Here is a 19,576-nt window from a genome sequence, read left to right on the forward strand (position 1 = left end):
GCATATTGTGCATAACCAATGGAAGGCCCAATCCCAAGCTAACGTTCTGAACGCCTTATGTAGGGCAACGGCCAGAAGGCATTTTAAACATCTCTCATAGGCTTATCAGGTGAAGATACCTCCATCGCTACTGTATGGTATAGAGCATATTGCGGTATCAAAGTGGGTCTTTCTCGACAAACTCGAGGGACGTGTCTTAAGGAATATTTTAACTGTAAACGTCGCCTTTTCAGCACCTTTATTAAGACTTGAGTTGGGCTTGCGCAGCTCTTTATTCAAGGCCTGGCTGCGGTAATTCGCTGGAGGTTTAACCTGATGACGTGCAGTGACGTCTCTTTGCGGTCACTGCTAAAAAAAGAAATATTAGCTGGTCATAAAGCAAAATATACCATCTGCAGGAATGTTCTGTATGCCATGGATCATCTACAATTAGATCCTTCTGCAATCTACTCTCTCTCCAGCACAGCTTAAATCCACACTCAGGAAAGCAACTTGGATAGCCAGGTCTGGGCACACAGGCAGAATTATCATATAATATCTGATTTCTCAAGACCAAGGGTCACACAGCCCTAGCTCATCTGAAACATGCCTCATGGGGTGAGAAGATTCTGGCTTCTGCTGCGACAGGGGCAGCTTCCCCTGAACACATTACAAGCAAAATGGTTTGACTCCTCCGCTATTTGTAATCTATGCCATAACGGCGTCCAAGATTTGAAAATGTTGTTTTAATCTGGCCGGCCCTATAGCCTCATCGCTGCAGGTTGCTGCACACTATTTGTCTTACCTTTTCTTTTAGTACTGCTTCAAATTTATTACAAGCCCTACTCATTCCGCCTAATAAAATGTTTTGTGCTAGAGTTTTTAACTATTTTAAGTCTTTCTAAACTTTGTATTAGCTTAACTTGTTTACCAAAGTTTAATCCATTTACTATCACTATGTTTTTTCTCTTAATATATGTGGATCTCCATCGGAGTTCTGTAACATAATAAACTTGACTTGACTACCACCTTGCAGACTGACCCTTTTACATTGATTTTTGCACGAGAGCTGATATGTTTGACCATGAGTGAACTTCTTTTTCCTTTTGTGTCTCTCCTTTGCACTCATGCTTATGGCAGCAATGACTCTTTGAATAGGTTCACTTATGTCAACTAATATTTTACTTTTAATTTTCGAATTGAGAAAGTCGTGCAAGTATTATTTCCCCCAGTGTGGTTCTTGGTGAAAAGCACACTTGCCATGCCTTTGTTAACGCGTCCCTCTTTGATTAATTTATGCACATTGGGACTCGTTTTAGGCCAATGAATCGTGTGTCCCTGATTGAAGACATCTTAGGACGAGATACCTAATCAACATGTCAATCAATACGTCAATAATATCATCAATATTCACTATAACAAATCTCTATTCTCTCTGCAAGTATTTACAGCGTTTCACTCACTCCATGACCCTTTTGTCAAATCAGGTTAACAGCTTGTTACAATCGGTTTTCAGAGTCAATTCAGGTTAACAGTGTCACATCCGGTAGTTTATAAGTCTCTTTTCTCAGCTTTTCAATTTCAATTTCAATTTCAACACAGTCTCTTTCTGAAGTTGAATTCAGGTGCCGTAGTATTGACCTGGAACCTCTCGATCAAAACAAAATGCTAAGAATTCTTGTTGCCATTCAGCTGATGTTGCATACGCCCATTCAAGACCTGCGTACCTTTTGTTTGTGATTCTTTTTCTTTTCAGTCTGCGTTCACTCTGCAATTCTCCTTCACTAAGATCCTCTTTTCTGGTTGTGTCAACTTCTTTCTCTATTGTGTCACCAGGGACCACTTTCTCTATTGCAGCTCTTGGCTTTGGCCAATTATCTCCTTTATGTGTTTTCTTCCTGCTTGGCCTTTCAGAACGTTGAACAGCACCTCCTCTTGTGCTATGGTGTTTTCTCTTGATGGACCTGCAAGCGGCTCAGGAAGAGTCAGAACACTTTGTCTTCCCTCTGACCCGTCTCCTTCGTCTTCAGGGTCTGACACAGGCTCAAGTTCAAACCCACAACCGTCTGCTTCTGGGAGAACCTCTCTCTGTGCCAGTTCCCCTGCTGCCTCAACTGAGATAGGCTCACCGTCACCCCTCTGGAACTCACTTTGAGTGAGTAGGCCGTCCTCAGTGGGCTCTCCTTCAGCCTCAGTTCCCCTTTGAATACTCTCTGGCCCTGGGACTTCCTTTTCTGCAGCTGTTGTTTTGGACACTTCAAGTTCCTCATCAGTCGAACACGTCACCTTCTTTGTGTGACTGGCATGTATCCAGTTTGGAACGCCTGCACATTTCACAGCTGTGGTCGTTGTCAGTATTACTTGATATGGCCCCTTCCAACGTGGCTCCAAACACAACTTTCTCACGTGCTTCTTGACAACAACCCAGTCACCGGCCTTGAGAGTGTGAGCTGGGTCACTTTTTGGTGGCAGTGCAGTGGCCTCCACCTGGTGAGAAAAAGAGCGGACCACATCAGCCAGACCCTTGCAGTAGTCCAACACCATATCATCTGCGCTATTCACAAGAGCATTTGTCGGTACTGCGGGCAACCTCAGAGCTCGACCCATCAGAATTTCATGGGGAGATAGTCCTGTCTTCTTGTCAGGTGTGTTTCTCATTGACATCAGCACTAAGGGAAATGCATCTGGCCATTTCATATTGGTAGCTGCGCACATTTTTGCCATTCTCGACTTCAAGGTACCATTCATTTGCTCCACTAATCCTGATGCTTCAGGGCGATGACTACAATGTAACTTCTGCTCAATGTTCAGTGCAGCACACAAGAGCTTAATCATCTCAATGTCGAAGTGTCTTCCCCTATCTGATTCTAAAGAGATCGGGAATCCGAAACGTGGTATCAACTCCCTGAGCAACAGCTTTGCTACTGTGAAACTGTCATTTCTACGTGTAGGGTAAGCTTCAACCCAGTGACTGAAAACACACACAATCACCAACACGTACCTCAAGCCTCCACACAAAGGCATCTCAATGAAATCCATCTGCATTTTGCTAAATGGACCTCCAGCTCTCCCTATGTGGCTTAAAGTCACCACAGTTCCTTTCCCCGCATTCATCTGTTGACAGATGATGCACCTGTGACAGATAACCTCTGCAGCTTGTCTGAATTTTGGATTAAACCAGTCGATTTTGAACAACCTGATCATTGCGTCTTTCCCTAAATGTGCCGGACCATGGTAAACCCTTGCAAACTGTGACAAAAGACTGTTTGGCAAAACCATTTTCCCCTCCTCTGAGACCTACAAGTCATCAGCTCTCTGTACACATTGCATTCTCTGCCAGGAGCGGTTTTCCTCCCTGCTAGCACGCCCCTGCAGTGCTTTCAGCTCATCTAATGTTTCAACCACCCTTAATGCAAAGTTTAAGCATGTCTCATTCTCAGTTTCTGGTAACAATTCGCACTGATCCTTGAACGATATACAGTTCAATGCGCAAAACCTCGCAACTTGATCTGCATAGCCGTTTCCCATTGACACAAAGTGCTGTCACTTAACATGAGCATTGCATTTCACCACTGCAATTTTAAGAGGTAACTGAATTGCATGCAACAAATCCTTAATTCTTTCGCCATTTTTCACTGGTGAACCAGAAGAGGTCATGAAACCCCTCTGTGACCATAGCTGGCCAAAATCATGCACAATTCCAAATCTGTATCTGCTGTCAGTATAGATAGTGACTTTCCGGTTTTCAGCTGCGCGGCATGCTTTTGTAAGGGCAATTAGTTCAGCCACTTGTGCAGAGTATACTCTTTTGAGCCAGGAAGCTTCTAAAATACCAGTGATTGTACACACGGCATATCCAGCTCTCTGTACTCCAATTGAGTCTCTTAAACATGAACCATCAACAAACATAATGTAATAATTTTCCTCTAATTGAGTATCCTTAATGTTAGGTCTTGGTTTGGTGCATCGTTCTGTTACCTCAAGACAATCATGTTCGACTTCCTCAGCATCATTAATCTCAGCATTTTCAATAGGAAGTAAAGTTGCCGGGTTCAATGCAGTACATCTCGTGAGAGAGATATTCGGAGACCCCAGTATAATGGTCTCGTACTTTGTAAGGTGGGCATTCGTCATGTGCTATGTCTTAGTTCGGGTTAACAGAATTTCAACTGAATGTGGAACCATTACTGTTAAGGGATGTCCATCACTATGCCTTCACACTGAGTGAGGCTTTGACCAACCGCTGCAACTGCACGCAAACAACCTGGTAAGGCTGCCGCGACTGGGTCCAAAGTAGCTGAAAAATATGCTACTGGGCGGTTTGCACCTCCAAGGACCTGTGTTAAAACAGACAAAGAACAAGCATCACGTTCATGACAAAACAATAGAAAAGACTTCGTGTAATCAGGCATACCTAAAGCTGGTGCCCTGCACATGCCTTCTCTCAACTCCATGAATGCCTCCATTTCTTTCTCGGACATGGTTATGGTACCCGGGTCATCCTGAACTTCTTTGCCTGTCAGCTTCACTAATGGTTTAGTGATAATTGAGAAGTTGGGAATCCACTGACGACAGTAGCCCACCATTCCCAAAAACATCCTGACATCTCTCTTGGTTGTCGGGGGATTCATCTACAGTATGGCTGTCACCCTCTCTTTGGATATTCTCCTGGACCCCTTCTCAATCAGGTGACCTAAGTATTTCACCTCTCTCTGACAGTATTGCAGCTTCTTTGGGGACACTTTATGTCCGTTCTTTCCCAAATGATTCAGTAAAGCAATTGTGTCATACCTACAGTCATCTTTTGTCCTGGACGCAATCAACAAATCGTCAATGTACTGCACTAGTGTCGAACTGAAAGGCAATTCTAACGACTCCAAATCCTTCTTCAATATCTGATTGAAGATGGAAGGTGACTCAGAAAACCCTTGAGGAATTCTGCACCAACTGTACACCTTATCCAGGAATTCGAAACTGAAAAGAAATTGGCTGTCCTCATGAAGAGGCACCGAAAAGAATGCTTGTGACAGGTCCACAACTGTGAACCACTCTGCATCACATGGAACCTGAAACATGATTACTGCTGGATTTGGTACTATGGGGCAACACTTTACCACAATCTTGTTTATTTTCCTCAAATCCTGCAAAATTCGAACCTTCCCACAAGGCTTTTTCAGACCCATTATTGGTGAATTACACAGGCTGCTCATCACTTCTTTCAGAACCCCTTGCTTCACAAAGTCTGCAATTATCTGCACTACCTGGATGAGAACATCTTGTGCCATATGGTACTGCGGCATCTGTGGGAACACTGCATTAGGCTTTACCTGCACTTTAACCGGTTCTACTCCTTTTTTCAGTCCCACTCCTTTTCCTGTCAGTTCCCACAACTTCTCTGTCACTGTTCCCTGCAATTCAGTTGGTAAGTCAGTCACTGTAAGCATCGGGAATAAAGTAATCAAAGGGTATTCTTCATTTGCGGTCTCCGTTTCTAGTTCTAGAAGCGGATCATCGTACCCTTCATCATCACTGTTTGTCTGCACCTCAATCCCTTCATTGGAACAGGTAATTGAACACCTTGTCTTGCACAGCAAGTCTTTTCCCAGTAGGGACACAGGACTCGAACCACAGACTACAATTTATGTAGCCCTTGGAAGTTACCAATCTCAACTTGAACCGGATCTGTAATCAGGTTTGTCAGGAACTGGTTTGCTACTCGTACCACCCTTATGGTACGCTCCGAAAGTGGCAACTTTGGAACCTCTGTACTTCTGACTGTAGAGCATGTAGCTCCTGTGTCAACCAGGAAGGAGACCTTGTGACCCATCACCTTCCCCTCTTCATAGGGACCCCTCTGATCTACTTCAAGGGATGCTGCAAGCCTGCACTCCTCACCGTCTGAACAATCATCCAACCATTCATCGTTTAATCCATCCGCACCACGCAATGGGAACTGCTGTACTGTGTTATTTTGACTCATCATTTGGCCTGTGACCTGTTGAGGAAGCATCACCTGTTGCTGTCCCATTGGAGCTAAAAGCACTTGCATTTGCTGTCTAGGTACCATGGGAACCTGCTGTTGTACTTGCTGTATTTGTGCTGGTTGGACACGCGGCATTTGCATCTGTTGCATGGGCTGTAACCCCTGCATCTGAACCATGTTATTTTGGAAGTTCTGATTTTGTCCCCTCAATTTTGGACCCCGCACATTTTGAAATGTACCAACATCATTGTTTTGTTGAACGACACCATCCTGCACCACCATCAGGCATTCCCGCTTCCAATGCCCCACGCCCCCGCACGCGTGACATGGTGACACCTTTTTCTTCCCCTGCACGTCATTTTGAACCACAACAGTATTCAAGCCTGGACCGCGGTTAACAAAACCTTGACCTCTTGGCTGTGTCTGAAACATGCCATTCCCTTGCGGTTGCTGCTGTATTACCTGCTATACTCCATTTCCCTGCATCCCTGCTTGAGCTGCCTTAATTTGCATCACCATCACTTTCTCCTTCAACCTTCTCTGCTTCAACTCAATCCCGTCACTGCAGTATTTCGCATACTGCAACACCTCATCAATCGGCTTTGCCTGCCAACAGATCAAATGATTCTTAACCATCTGGCTAATCTGTGGCCTCAACCCTTCAACAAACCTGAACACAAGATGATTCATGTCTTTCGGCTCAATGGTCTCAGTGCCACTGTAGTGTTTGAACGCCTTTAACAACCTCTCATAGTAAGTATGTATCGACTCTTTTGCCTCCAGTGAGGTTCAATTTATTTTCTGCCAATCAGTCACTTTCGGCGACACTTTCTGCTTCAAAAACTCAATCACTTTATGCTAATACCTCATCACATCCTGTGATGGTGCTCCAGTAACCTTATCCCTTGCCGGTTCCTCTGTCGGCCAGTCCACACCTCTCTTGCACTCAAGCAATAAGTCGGTGGAACAATAATCTCCAACAAGGTATTCAAGTCCTCCCAGAGACAATTCGCAAGTTTCACAAACCTGTCCGTCTGCTGATACCACTCTATCGGTTTCTCCCTCAACCTGGGATAATCATTTATAAATGACAAAATGTCACCCCTAGACCATGGTACATGGACTAAAACACCTCCAGCCTCTCTCATTGGTAAGATCTTTATTGTCCCCGTGTCCGATGCGGCTTTAGCCTGCTTCTGTTCCGGACCATCGCTTTTCTCCTTATCTCTTTTCTTTGCCCATCTGTCTTCCCACTTTTCTAAGGCTCCCCAGATTTGCGCACTTTGCAACAATTCTTTGAGATGCGCTTTCATCCCAGTAGACCTCATGTGATCAAAATCTTTAGAATCGAAGTCTAGCCTGTTTAGTATTCTCTATCTCTATGTCGTATTTGTCTGCCAGGTTGCGCAACCTCTGATGCACCTTGCCCACTTCTTTAGTGATTTTGGGGCACAAGTACCTAAATTCTGCTTCTGTGTATGACTCCAATCTGTTTACCCCATTGTTCCTTCCACTAGTTCTGCAGCTTCTACACCCAGTCTTACAAAGTTTAGGTATTCGTCCCTTTCTGACCTCCCTGCGATCACTGCAGTAGTTGGTGAAGTGTTGACATTTCCTAACCACTCATTCAGCTGTTGCACGGAAAAGCCTTGCAACAAAATGTTTCCTGACTGCATCAATGGCGCCTGTGATGTCTCTGTACTCATTGTCTGTGGAGCTAACACACTTAACCCTGCTTGCCTCATTGTCTCCAAAGGAGCCCCAATCGGACTAAGGTCTAACAAAGATCTGAGTCCTTTCGCTGCTTGTTCTCTTGGTGTTAATGGTTGGGGAGTTCCCGTGAACCCTCCTATTATCGTATCTTGAGTCCTCACTCCCTGATCACATGTGCCAGGCTTACCTTGGCATTAAAGTGGTACTGGTGGACCAACAGTAATTGGTAACGATATGGCAGCTGGTGTCTGACCAGGTCCCAAACCCCGTGGAGCACTAACACCCAAAGCTTGACTCACTGTGGCTGGGGCAGGTACTGACTGTGGTCCTGCTATTGGATTGTAACCTGGAATCAGCTGTTGCTGTGGCTGGAGCAGCAATTGCGGAGTTGGCTCAATCTGCACTAGCTTTGATCTCATATATATCGGATCAGGCGGCACCATCAGACTCGTATTTGTCTCTAGTACTGGGACGTTTGGATAAATCCTCTGTATCGGGGAGGTTGCAACTGTATCTGCGTGTCTGGTGCAGTGGGTACACTGACACCATTTTGTATCAAAACTGAATCACTTGTCTGCACTGTACTCGGGACACCCTTACTCTGTATCGGATCCCCAGGACCCGCACTAGTACTTGGAACAGTGTCATTTATTGCATATGGTGGTGGGCGATCATGTAACAACTGATTAAGAAACTCTTCATCATCTGAATCATCTTTGTCTACCCAAGATCTCTGAGTTTCCTTTGGCTTGCTAGAGCCCTTGTCTGTCTTACAGGTGGCTGTCTTTCCCTGCGGCTCATTTTCCTGCATTATTGCTGGAAACAGTTTGAGTCCGTCGACTATTCCCCTTCTCCACATCCTGCTCTCATTGTCCCATCTAGCCTCCACCAGAGTCTTTTCTGCCCTTTTCATTTTCCTTTCAAATTTTTGCTGTCTTTGTCGTATGGCCATTAAATCCCAGACTGCTAATGCCTCATACTGAGCTGGCCTCGGAGGCGGCTTCTGTACGCTTAATATCCACTTCAAATTCTCTAAAATTCTTGTATTAAACGTTCCATGCTCAGGAAACGCTAAACATCCCTCGTTCTCTGTTAATTTGCGCCACTGCTTCATCCAAAGACACGGCGCTACTCCCTTCTTCTCCATGACAATATAAGCTGGAGTACCTTCAGGCGGTGTAGGCTCCCCATCACTCACCATAATATATGTATCTCCCTTCAAAGCACTCTTTAAAGCCTTGAAAAACTTCATGTTTGCATCTTTTATTTTGTTTAGAATTTAATCAGGAAGTGACTTTAATTCCCAGAACACTCTTCACCCACCTTTCTCAACCTATTGCCTCTTACGGACGGCTGTTAATCCGTGCGCGACCCCTCTCGGCAACTGACCTATCCCAGCGCGGCACCACTGACGTCACACTCACACACACTACGGCTGACAAAGTATTGCGGCTTGTCCTCCTCACACTGGATTCACACCAAACTAATGCAAAATATTGCGCGCACCTGTAACCACAAAAACTCAAATTTGTTGGTTTACTACAGGAAGAGTAACACATTAGCTTCAGAACTTTACAGAAATTTCACTTGAAGCCTTAGCCGCTACTGCCTCTTTCTCAGCTCCTGCATACGCAAGCAGAATTTGACCCGCAAATCCTACTGTCGACTTGTCAATGGTTCGTCCTAGTGCACTTTAGAACTTGCCAAATCTCCATCGAAGGTTTCACTCACACTATTGACTCAAACTCGACTTTTCAACCATGCCCGATTGACCTATTAAACCACACAAATTACAACATAAACCCAAGTGTCTCCTACACTTGTCAATATACTCCGGAGTCTTAGACCACGACGGGCCCGTACATCACCACCAACCTCGTAGATACTTTTGAGCACAAAGCGCCACACTTACATGAAGTACGCCAACTTCCCTACTCTCATACTGCAGAGTACGCCCACTCCTACTAAAACAACATTACCTGGCCTAAACACACATGACCTTCACAAATCACCTGCAATATGCATAAGCTGAGCAAGCACAAATTCTACACTACACATGCTAAAACGCTGAGAACATACCCAACTCACTTAGGCAGGCTCCGAGATTCCGGGAAAGTCATGGTGAATTTCGAAACACATCATACCTCCAATTTGCATCATCTCAGAAAAACAATTTAAACAATAATTCTCAGTCCTAGGGCCCCCAAAGGGCCAAACCGAACTCTGCTACCAGAACTGTTATCGGGTCCCTCTATGATTAATTTATGCACATTGGGACTCGTTTTAGGCCAATTAATCTTGTGACCCTGATTGAAGACACCTTAGGACGAGATAGCTAATCAACATGTCAATCAATACGTCAATATTATCATCAATATTCACTAGAACAATGCAATTCACTTTAGTCAAAGACATTAATAAAACTCAGAAACCACCATGACCTTTCAGTCATGAATAACCACACCAGTTTAGTAAGATTTAGTGATTTTTATTCCCTATTGATTACAATTCTAATAGCAGGTATATTAATTTCAATAGCAAAAAGCTCATCAGCATTTTCCTAATTTGGCAACTCGAATAAGACTTCATCAAAGCAAGAATCACAATTATTAGAACATAACACAGCGTCAACATAGAATAACTTCAGCAGAATGTCATTAACGCGTCAGTTAAAAAAAACATAGATTCAGTCATTTGTCTATTTGCGTCATTCAGTGAACCCCTGTCCTAACCTCTAATTAGCATTGGCATGTTGGGCTTCATGCAAAACAATTTAGAAACACCAATTTGGAAAACATCTAGCTAGGGTCTCTGTCAAAAGATAGCAGTTGGTACCTAGAAAGGAAAAGCAAACAGACAATTACAATTTCATTGTCATAGTTACCCTCCACTTGAGTCAGCACTCAGGTTCTGTCTTCGTCCTCAGGACATCTTTCGATTCGCCATCAGTCAGGAACTCAGCTCTGCAGAAAAGGGTAAAGGGGTACTTCCCTCATAAGGAGGTAAAGTATAAAACGGGCAATCTAAGGGCAAGGATGGTTCTAAGTAAAATCAGCAAGTCACCGAGCAGAGGGACAAAGTTTCTGGATCAAATCAATAGCATTTCCCTAACCAATCCCTGTGACTCCCCGTGTCATAGGTTTTTATCCCTTTTTCGTTGTACATTCCCCTAAAATATAATTGGCTAAGGGGTTGCACCCCACTATCTCTACCCAATTAACTTTACATTAAGTCATTGAATTTGTCACCCCATAACAGTTCTCACGTATTTTATTGGTCCTTATGATTGACGTCTTCAGGGGGGAGAATGTCCGGTATGATTTCATCCTCTCGTGGTCTTTTGCACATCTTTTGTCAGTAGCTCCATTGTCTGTACCGGTTTAGGAGACCTTGTACATAACATTAATCTACACTGTTGCGTTTAGCTAAAATGTTTCTACAGGCAGGATGAATTTGATGAGAACGGATCTACTACAGTTACATTCAGCTTCTAGTTTGAAGAAAACAAGAGTTGTCCTTTAGCAAGTCAACACAGTGCACGTTAGAAAAATACTTTTAATATGAGAGCCAGGCACCGAGGCCTCGACTCATGCTAACTAAGGCCTAGTGATTTATTAGCAAACCTTAACATTACAACTTATAATAATTAGTGTAAAACTATGTTTATTAATACATTTCATCATCATTAGCCAATTTCATTAGTTCCCGTATACATTGGTGGCCACTCCCCGTGGGCACATTTCAAGCGCATGTTTTAGCAAAACATATTAAAACAGTTTCTATGCGGCATTATTATACATTAGTTCATAAGCATTTCATATTAATATTGATTATATAAGCTACGCTCTCTATTGGTAGAGCTCCAGTAAAGCAAAATCAAATAAAGCAGCATACACAACAAGGGAAATAATAGGTATAACCAATCTGACATTATGCCTGTTCTGTGAACTAGTGTCACAAGGAAAAAATGTAAAAATATATTACGGTTCTTCTGTTGCAGATTCTTCTACCCAGTGATCATGTCATTCATATCACTTTCTTGAGCCTAATTTTGTGGTGTCAAACATTTATAGTTTCAGTAGGCAGGAGGGAAAAGGCGGCAGATCGCCTTCTTGGTGTTAAGTAGTAAAGACGTATCCTAATTTAAATGAATGTGTCCCGGATTTCTGATAGTAAGCCAAAAGGTGGGTGGACTCGTGTCATGTGCCATAGGTGGCACTTTATATCCAGACGTACCGCCGCCTTATAAGACGGTGAAATGTGACCTCGTTACGATTCAGGCAGAGCTATATTTCCAGTGGAGAGAGCGATTACAAGGTCACTGAGTGTGGAAATACATCCGGTAAAACCAAATGTGCCTTTGCATAGATTTCCCACCTTCTGGAAAGGGGAATATGGTGTTTGCATGCTGTTTTCGACCAATAACTCAGGGTAGCTCTTGCTATCCTCCATTCTAGGGCTGAAAACTCGTGATGCCCAGTATTTTTTTGGGGAGGGGACGATGTCACCTTCAATATTACCTTGAATACCCTTGTTCTGCTTTAGGCGCCTTTACAGCGTTTGCTAACCTATGAAGAAGAAAGCTGTTGATGGAATATTCGGTCTCTCCTCCACACGATGACAACCTGTTATACTATTTTAGGTGATAAAATGATCTTCACATGGAGACCATACCAAATATTAGTAATGCTAATGATTGCTTGTATCAGTACATTACTTGATTGTTGACTCCACTGCTAACCGATACTAAAAATCTGTGTGTATCAGTTCATTCTATTGAACCCTTGGACTTCTGAAACATGTTAACTCAAAATTCAAATAGAAAAATTAAGATTTCCAGAAATAACTATGAAAGTACAGTGTTGAACAGTTTTTATAATCAGAGGTCACTGACAGACAAAATGTGAAACTGGCTTTGGTAATGTTTTTGTGTACTTCATCTTTAACTAAGTTTGGGAGTCGATGTATCCATCTTTGTGCTGGTCATTCTGCACATAGCCAAGCACCAAACTAGGAAAGCTGGGTGTTTCCGGCTTATTAGAAAACTAAAACCAAGGTCATACGAAGCAAACTGAAATAAAGTTGGCCGACGGACACATTCACAGTTATTTCTTGGATGGTGCAAGGCAAGTCATTTGTCAACATTAAAAATAAGATAGTTTAAAGTATCTCGAAGTCACACAAGTAGTTGCTTTGAAATGACAGTTTGCACTGCATGGGCGATGGCCTAGCATGGAGAAAAGTCATAAAAATCAGTCTCTACATGAATGTCCAGATAGTGACATCAGTTTCTAGACAACACATCAACAAAAGATATCAAGAACTTACTAACTGTGTTATCGTGTTCTGGAGGGGAATTGTTCAAGGTTGCTAAGTTCTGGATCACAGGTATCGACAGTAACAGTTACAAGCGTAGATGCGGTCCATCTTATGAAGCTTGAAAGGATATGTATTAGACTGCTATTAAGTGTTAGTAAACAGGCCTTACAACATTTTAAGGCTGTCAGATAAAAAGGGTAAATTAAGATGGCTCCTAAGGAAAGGGCAACCTTTGGTAAAGATGGTTCTAACAGTTAAGGTTTTAGCCAAACAAATATGGTTGAACTTATTTTTTTTAAAACAATATTAGGTACAAAACAAACTTATTTTCAATTGTTTTTCAGAAACTTTTCGTGGAAAATAACATTCATCCCACAGATCCCATTTTGAGGTAGTTTTTGCGTTAGCATTGATTTTGATGCAAGGCCTGAGTAAAGGAGAACGTTCAGAAGAACACATTTTTCTCTGAAATGCCAAATAGAACTGGTTCAGTATGCAAAAGATTCAACATAATTGCAGCCTCTGTTACATTTACCTCAATGCCAGACACTGACAGCAATATGAGGCCAGTTGTCATATCTGAGAAATCAAAAATAACAATGAATCCTCTGCATGTCTTTGTGGTCCGATAATGTCAGGACAAATTAAAACTGTCAAAGGGCGCATCAAGATATGTAATCCAATTGGATAAAGTGACAGGCGTCTGAATAACTTCACAGTGTATGACAGACTAACAAAAAGAACAAAGTACAGCATTTCAGTTAAAGTACTGTAATGCAAAATTATTTGACCACTGTAGCCCTGACCCCACTATACTAGTGTATGGACGGGGGACCCCAATTGATCTTTGAGACTACATTTGGACTATACTGAGAATAATGTACCACTTATAGAATACCCACAAAAATTTGGGGCATTTGTACATGGAAATGCATGCTTTGAGATCTGCTACTCCTGCTATTCCTCGCATGACCCCATCTCAGAATTCGCAACCAAAACCTACCTCATGAATTGGCAGGAATGGAGCGCACAGATATTCTCATGTTCCAATGCAGATTATGTACGAAACTGATGGCAGCAATACAATGGGGCATATTTACATGAAGTGGCACAGCGCTGGCGCTGCTCCAAAGTTGGCAGCGCTAAGCTGCGTCACTTCTAAAATGCAGGGATGTGCTGGATATGCTAGAATATGCACAACCCTGTGTTTCCCCCTGCATCTGTGCTAAATTAGATGCTGAGCACCAACGTAGCCACCCTTGCGCCATGGTGCAAGGATGGCTACATTGCGGGAGAGATTGTTTTTGTGCAGGAAAAGAGACCTTCCTGCACAAAAACAATCTTTAATGGCGATTTGCTCAGAATCAGAATGGCACAATGGCACAATCTTTAATGGTGATTTGCTCAGAATCAGAATGGCAGAATGCAGCACACATAGAAAGAGCAAAATGAGGAGAAATGAAGGGCCACATTTACAAGCCTCTTGAGACTCCTTGCGTCACATTAGCATCATTTTCTTTTACACCAATGTGGCGCTGGGTAGACATTTCTGACATGCCATATTTACAAAGTGGAACAATACTTGCATTGCACCACTTTGTAACCCCTTGCCCCACATTATGCCTGGGCCAGGCATAATGTGTGCAAGCGGGGCGTTCCGGCACTGAGAGGTCCAAATAAATGGCACATTGAAAATTACAGGATTTCGCTGCACCATTTTTTGTATCATTTTTAATGCTTGCTCAGAGCAGGCCTTAAAATCACATGGTTATTTTGTACAACGCGCCTTCCTGTGCTGCACTAGCGCCAACATTTTTGACACTATTGTGCTAACGACCATCACAACCATGGTGTCATTAGGTGTCCGTGGGAGGGGGCACAAGAAAAAAGGCGCATCATCTATGATGCACTACTTGCTTGTTTATATGCCCGAAAGCATTTCTCCTTGTTGCGCCATGCTAATGCCTCCCCTGGGGTGCCGTTAGATTTTGGCACTGCCACAGATTTGCTTTTTCTTGTAAATCTGGGCAGCGTCAAAATGCAATGTGTGTTGCTGTGGTTCATCCACAGCTACACCCATTGTATGTCCCTTCTACGCAAAGTGCTGCTTGTAAATACACACAGTGCACAACACTACCAGAGCGTCACAAAAAGTGATGCTCTGGTGGCACTAGGGGTTTGTAAATATGCCCCATTATTCTTAAAATGTAACAGGCCTTAATTTTGTGGGGAGGAGCAGAATTGCCATGTGGAAATCCACTCTGCCTGATTCATAATAGTTTGGTGTTACCACTCCCCGTTTTCCCTGTGGTAGGATGTTGCCTGGCAGTGATTTCACCCAGCAGAAATTGAATAAGCTGAGGCTGCAGCAGTAAAGCCTCTTTCCATAATTTGTTCTGGTGGGTGGGGGAGGGTATTAAATGTCTCTTATACCACAAATAGACAACAGAATACATTTATCACCTACTCTGAACAGGTGAGAAAGTATGCGTTAAAGCCCACTGGATGGAAAATTCTCTGTGATTTTCTGATCTGTAAAGTAGCACTGTGCACCTTCCAATCAGGTTCTTATTCTTTTTCCTGGGTTTTAGCAATTCAGAGTTCATATTTCAAATATGCACCCACCACGCACACACACCTCACACAAGGTGCTGTATATCCTAAGCACCAGATGCATGCAAAGGGTCAAGCCGACCTTATTATGTATTCTGTTGTCTGAGATTAATCAAGGCTTGATAAAACGAAAGCAGATTCAGAGCTCTCTAACCGGCAGGTTCTTGACTATGGTGTCAGGTGCGAGAACAAGTCGGCTTTTTCAACCTACTTTTTGTATCCTTAAAAAAGACAAGTGTAATCATTACATTGAGCTTTCCTGACAAAATTAGCTCTATAGTAAAAATTGTTTGAAGAGAGCCGGAGCTGTGATGGCAGAAATTCCAGCAGCCCCCTAAAAAGTCAAAAAAGCACCCAAAACCAACCTTACTATTTTGAAATCTACATTATTCAGTTCCAAAACATCCTTAATTAATTGCAGTGCTTGATAGTCACTGTTGGACACTGTTCACACTGCTCTGTGTCAGCTGAATTAATTCAGAGTATCAGCTAAATGCCTTTTGATGCTCCGTCTAATTTCAGCTGGTGCTTTTGCTAAAGTTGCCAATGATGGGCAACTTGCCACCCAAATGGTTCTGAATCCTTTTCCATGAATTATATACTAAAGTATGCTAATGTGCTGATCATAGAATTTGAAACAAGGCGAAAGTGGCAAATGTGGTAGATGCTTGCTACAGATCACACCGTTGATATAATTTGGCTTCTCATAGTTAATAGAAAATATTTATCCAGTGGTATTTAATGTTGGTATGGCCTGTTAGAAATACAGAAGGCTGGCATCTGAAGAAATGAAGACGTAATGGAAAAATAAAATGCAACATAGCTTGCAATGCCTCAATGTATGTAGTAATTTTGAGAAAGAAATTATGTTCATTCTGTTTGCAGGCATGGAGGTTTCCACTATGGAAAAGCCGAGCTAATAAAAGAGATGAGGTCATGGGTTAAATATGAACTGTTGATTGCACGTCATTGGCATCAGCACAAATTTCTGCCTACTAGGTAGGACTCATAAGTTCTCACATTTGTAATGGCTTTGTTGATGATGCAACTGGTTTTGAAGATGGTGCTGTCTGACAAGCGGAGCCAATGGAGTTCCATCAGCAGTGATGTGATGTGATGTGATCACATTTCTTCAGGACCTGGCTGAGATGTGCTGCAGCCTGTGGAATGCCTATAATGTGTGGTCCTCTGAGGTTTGTGAGGCCAGGGAGCAGGTAATTTAATTACTAGAGAACAGGTGCTTGAACCAGCAGTCCTGAAGTCATTTTCTGGAAGAAATGCTTTCACTTTCTTTAGAACAGAGAGCTTGTACTGGTTTGTCTTAGGTTTTTTTGGCAATATGTTCCTTGAAGGTGATTTGGCATCCAGGGTGAATTGAAGTGAAGTGACCTGGCATCTATATACGTTTGGTCAAAAAACATCTTATAAACAATTCTAATTACGGCAAAACCTGGCTTTGCATATATATCATATTTGTGAAAGCCCTCCCCAACAGTTGTTCAATGTCCTTATCTTTTCTCTCCATCCAAGCTTCATTGCTAAATCAGTGCCTGTTTCTCGGGAGTTTTATATTAATGTTGCTGCCGATTTCTTGTCTAAAATACATTATTTATATATATATATATATATATATATATATATATATATATATATATATATATATATGTATATATATATATATATATATATATATATCAATGATCTCTCTACCCATCTTTCTGCTCCATCACTAAAATACCGGCCTAATCTATCACCAAGAAAGGTCTAATTTTTCCACCAAGTATTAGATGGAATCATACATTGGCTATCAACCCTGAAGCATGTCGTCAAGTGAGCAGTGGGGTAGAGGAAAACTGCCTGCACTGGAGAACCTGTACAAAAAACTAGTAACAGAAACACTATTTTCCTACCTTTAAATGCTGGTCACCCTTGACAAGGTTCAAATGGGTTTTTAGCTGAAGCGTCTAACAGAAATGACTCTTCTACACATCACTGATGACCTTTGGGATATCATGAATTGGGAGAACTCAGTTGCCTTCATTCCACTGGATATTTCCACTGTTTCTTAGATTGGTTGACTACTCCATGTTAAGCCACAGACTGAGGCAGATAGTTATTCGCAAGTCTGCAAAGTGATTTACCCATATTTTTTCCATTTACTCACAGGGTGAATCCTGGCATTGATTACAGTACAACTTCACACCAATCACATACAGTGCCTCACCGGATGACCCAATATCAGTGCTGCTGATTTAACATCTACATTGCCCCCCACAGATGATAATTGAATATCACAGCTTTTTAGGAATGAGGTATGCAGAGGATACACAGTTTACTGTCACCGTGGATAAAGATGTGCATGTCTTTCTGCATAACCTAAGCCTATACTTAGTAGACATCCAAGCTTGGATGAGTCAGAACATCTTAAAACTTAACAGGAACACACAATCTGCTACTATTAACTGTCGAGGAACCCATGTGCAATCAGCTATAACGGCAAGAGTCAATGTGTCCAGCATCTGTTGATCTTCCACCAATTTCTGCAGGCAAGGCAAAAGTACTGGGGATTTTGAATGATGACTCAATATCTTTAAATTAACTCATTAATGCTATCCCATTCAGAAGCTTTCATTTCTGAGTCTTTGCATAAACAGGTGGTCATAGGTTGCAGTCACGTATCCACTGATTTCTGTAATTGCTTCTTTCTAGGCCTCTCAGGTGAAGTGCTTAATAAACTACTGTGTATTCAAAACATTGTCATAAGAGTAGCTGCAAGGCAAAGAAAGTCTGATCAGAAGACTGACCCCAGGGGAATGCGTCACTGTTTTACAATGAAGCACCTGACAGCTTCCATAATACCCATTGCCTCCTTCAGGTCAATTAATGCAGTCTCTGAAGACTGTCTGACCACATACGTGCCACAGCACACCCTGCACCCACTATTATTGCAAGTGCATACACGTTAAAATATGCAGACCAAAGGATAAGTCTTCTAATACTTGTGAACCTCACTTTGGAATTCCATTTCACTAATGGTTTGTCAACAGAAACGTCATCTCTTGCTTTTATTGCTCATGAAGACCCTGTTTGATTGGCTTATAAAGGGTTGGATCTTTAAAGCAGGAATTTCAGATTTTTAGTCTTTAGTGCTATGTTAAGCCTTGGAGTGTCTGTGGCATTTATGACTAAATAAATAACCAAACACATAAATAAATGAATCTCTGTTGGGATGGGCATGACCTCTATATGTTAACAGATGTTTACCCCTGCCCTGATTGCCCAACCCTACTGATGTCTGGATCCCTAATGCTGAGTTTTGTTTTGCACCCTGACATAAACCTGTCTTATGGATTGTGGTCTTGTTGTACTGGGACGAGTCCCCAATGCACTACCTTAGAGTGGTGGAAGGCTACTGCCTTCACCGGGACTTAAGCAGCATCACCGCATTGATAGCAGCATACCATGCAATTTCTTTTTAACGTGTATCACTGCAGTGAGGCCTACAGTCTTGCTCACTTTTTTATCTGCTGCATGCTTAACTCAGCATTGGCTACATCAGATTTATGTGAAGTGTTGTGTAGTGCAGAAGTGATGTATCTGTGCTGGGTGTATGTGTGCTTTGGAAGGGTACAAACCAAGGAAAATGCAGTACTGAGAAGGGTGTGCATGGTGTATGCATGTGATGGAGGTGCATGTGCCTGTGAGTGGTAAGGCCCGAAGGATGCAGTGCTGTGCAGTGAGTGCAGGATATATGCATGTGCTGGGTGTATGTGTACCTGTGAGTGGTACAAAACATCAAGAATGCAGTGAATGTGGGGTAAGTGCATGTGTTGGGTGTATGTGTGCCTGTGAGTGGTACAATACATGATGGGGTTTATGAGTGCCTATTAAATTCATATGCTGGATGCATGTGTGACTATCAGTGGTGCAATACATAAACTATACTGTGCGGGGCAGTGCACATGTTGA

The 19,576-nt window shown here is 42.5% G+C and overlaps 1 protein-coding gene across 4 annotated transcripts in view; it reads right to left on the reverse strand.

Moving 5' to 3' along the window:
• Positions 1-19,576, reverse strand: part of LOC138300782 (cGMP-dependent protein kinase 2-like) — a 3,513,105-nt gene that overhangs the window by 2,011,513 nt on the left and 1,482,016 nt on the right. The gene's annotated exons all lie outside the window — the stretch shown is intronic.

The sequence above is a fragment of the Pleurodeles waltl genome, chromosome 6, assembly GCF_031143425.1.
Source record: "Pleurodeles waltl isolate 20211129_DDA chromosome 6, aPleWal1.hap1.20221129, whole genome shotgun sequence".
NCBI classification, from domain to species: Eukaryota; Metazoa; Chordata; class Amphibia; order Caudata; family Salamandridae; genus Pleurodeles; species Pleurodeles waltl.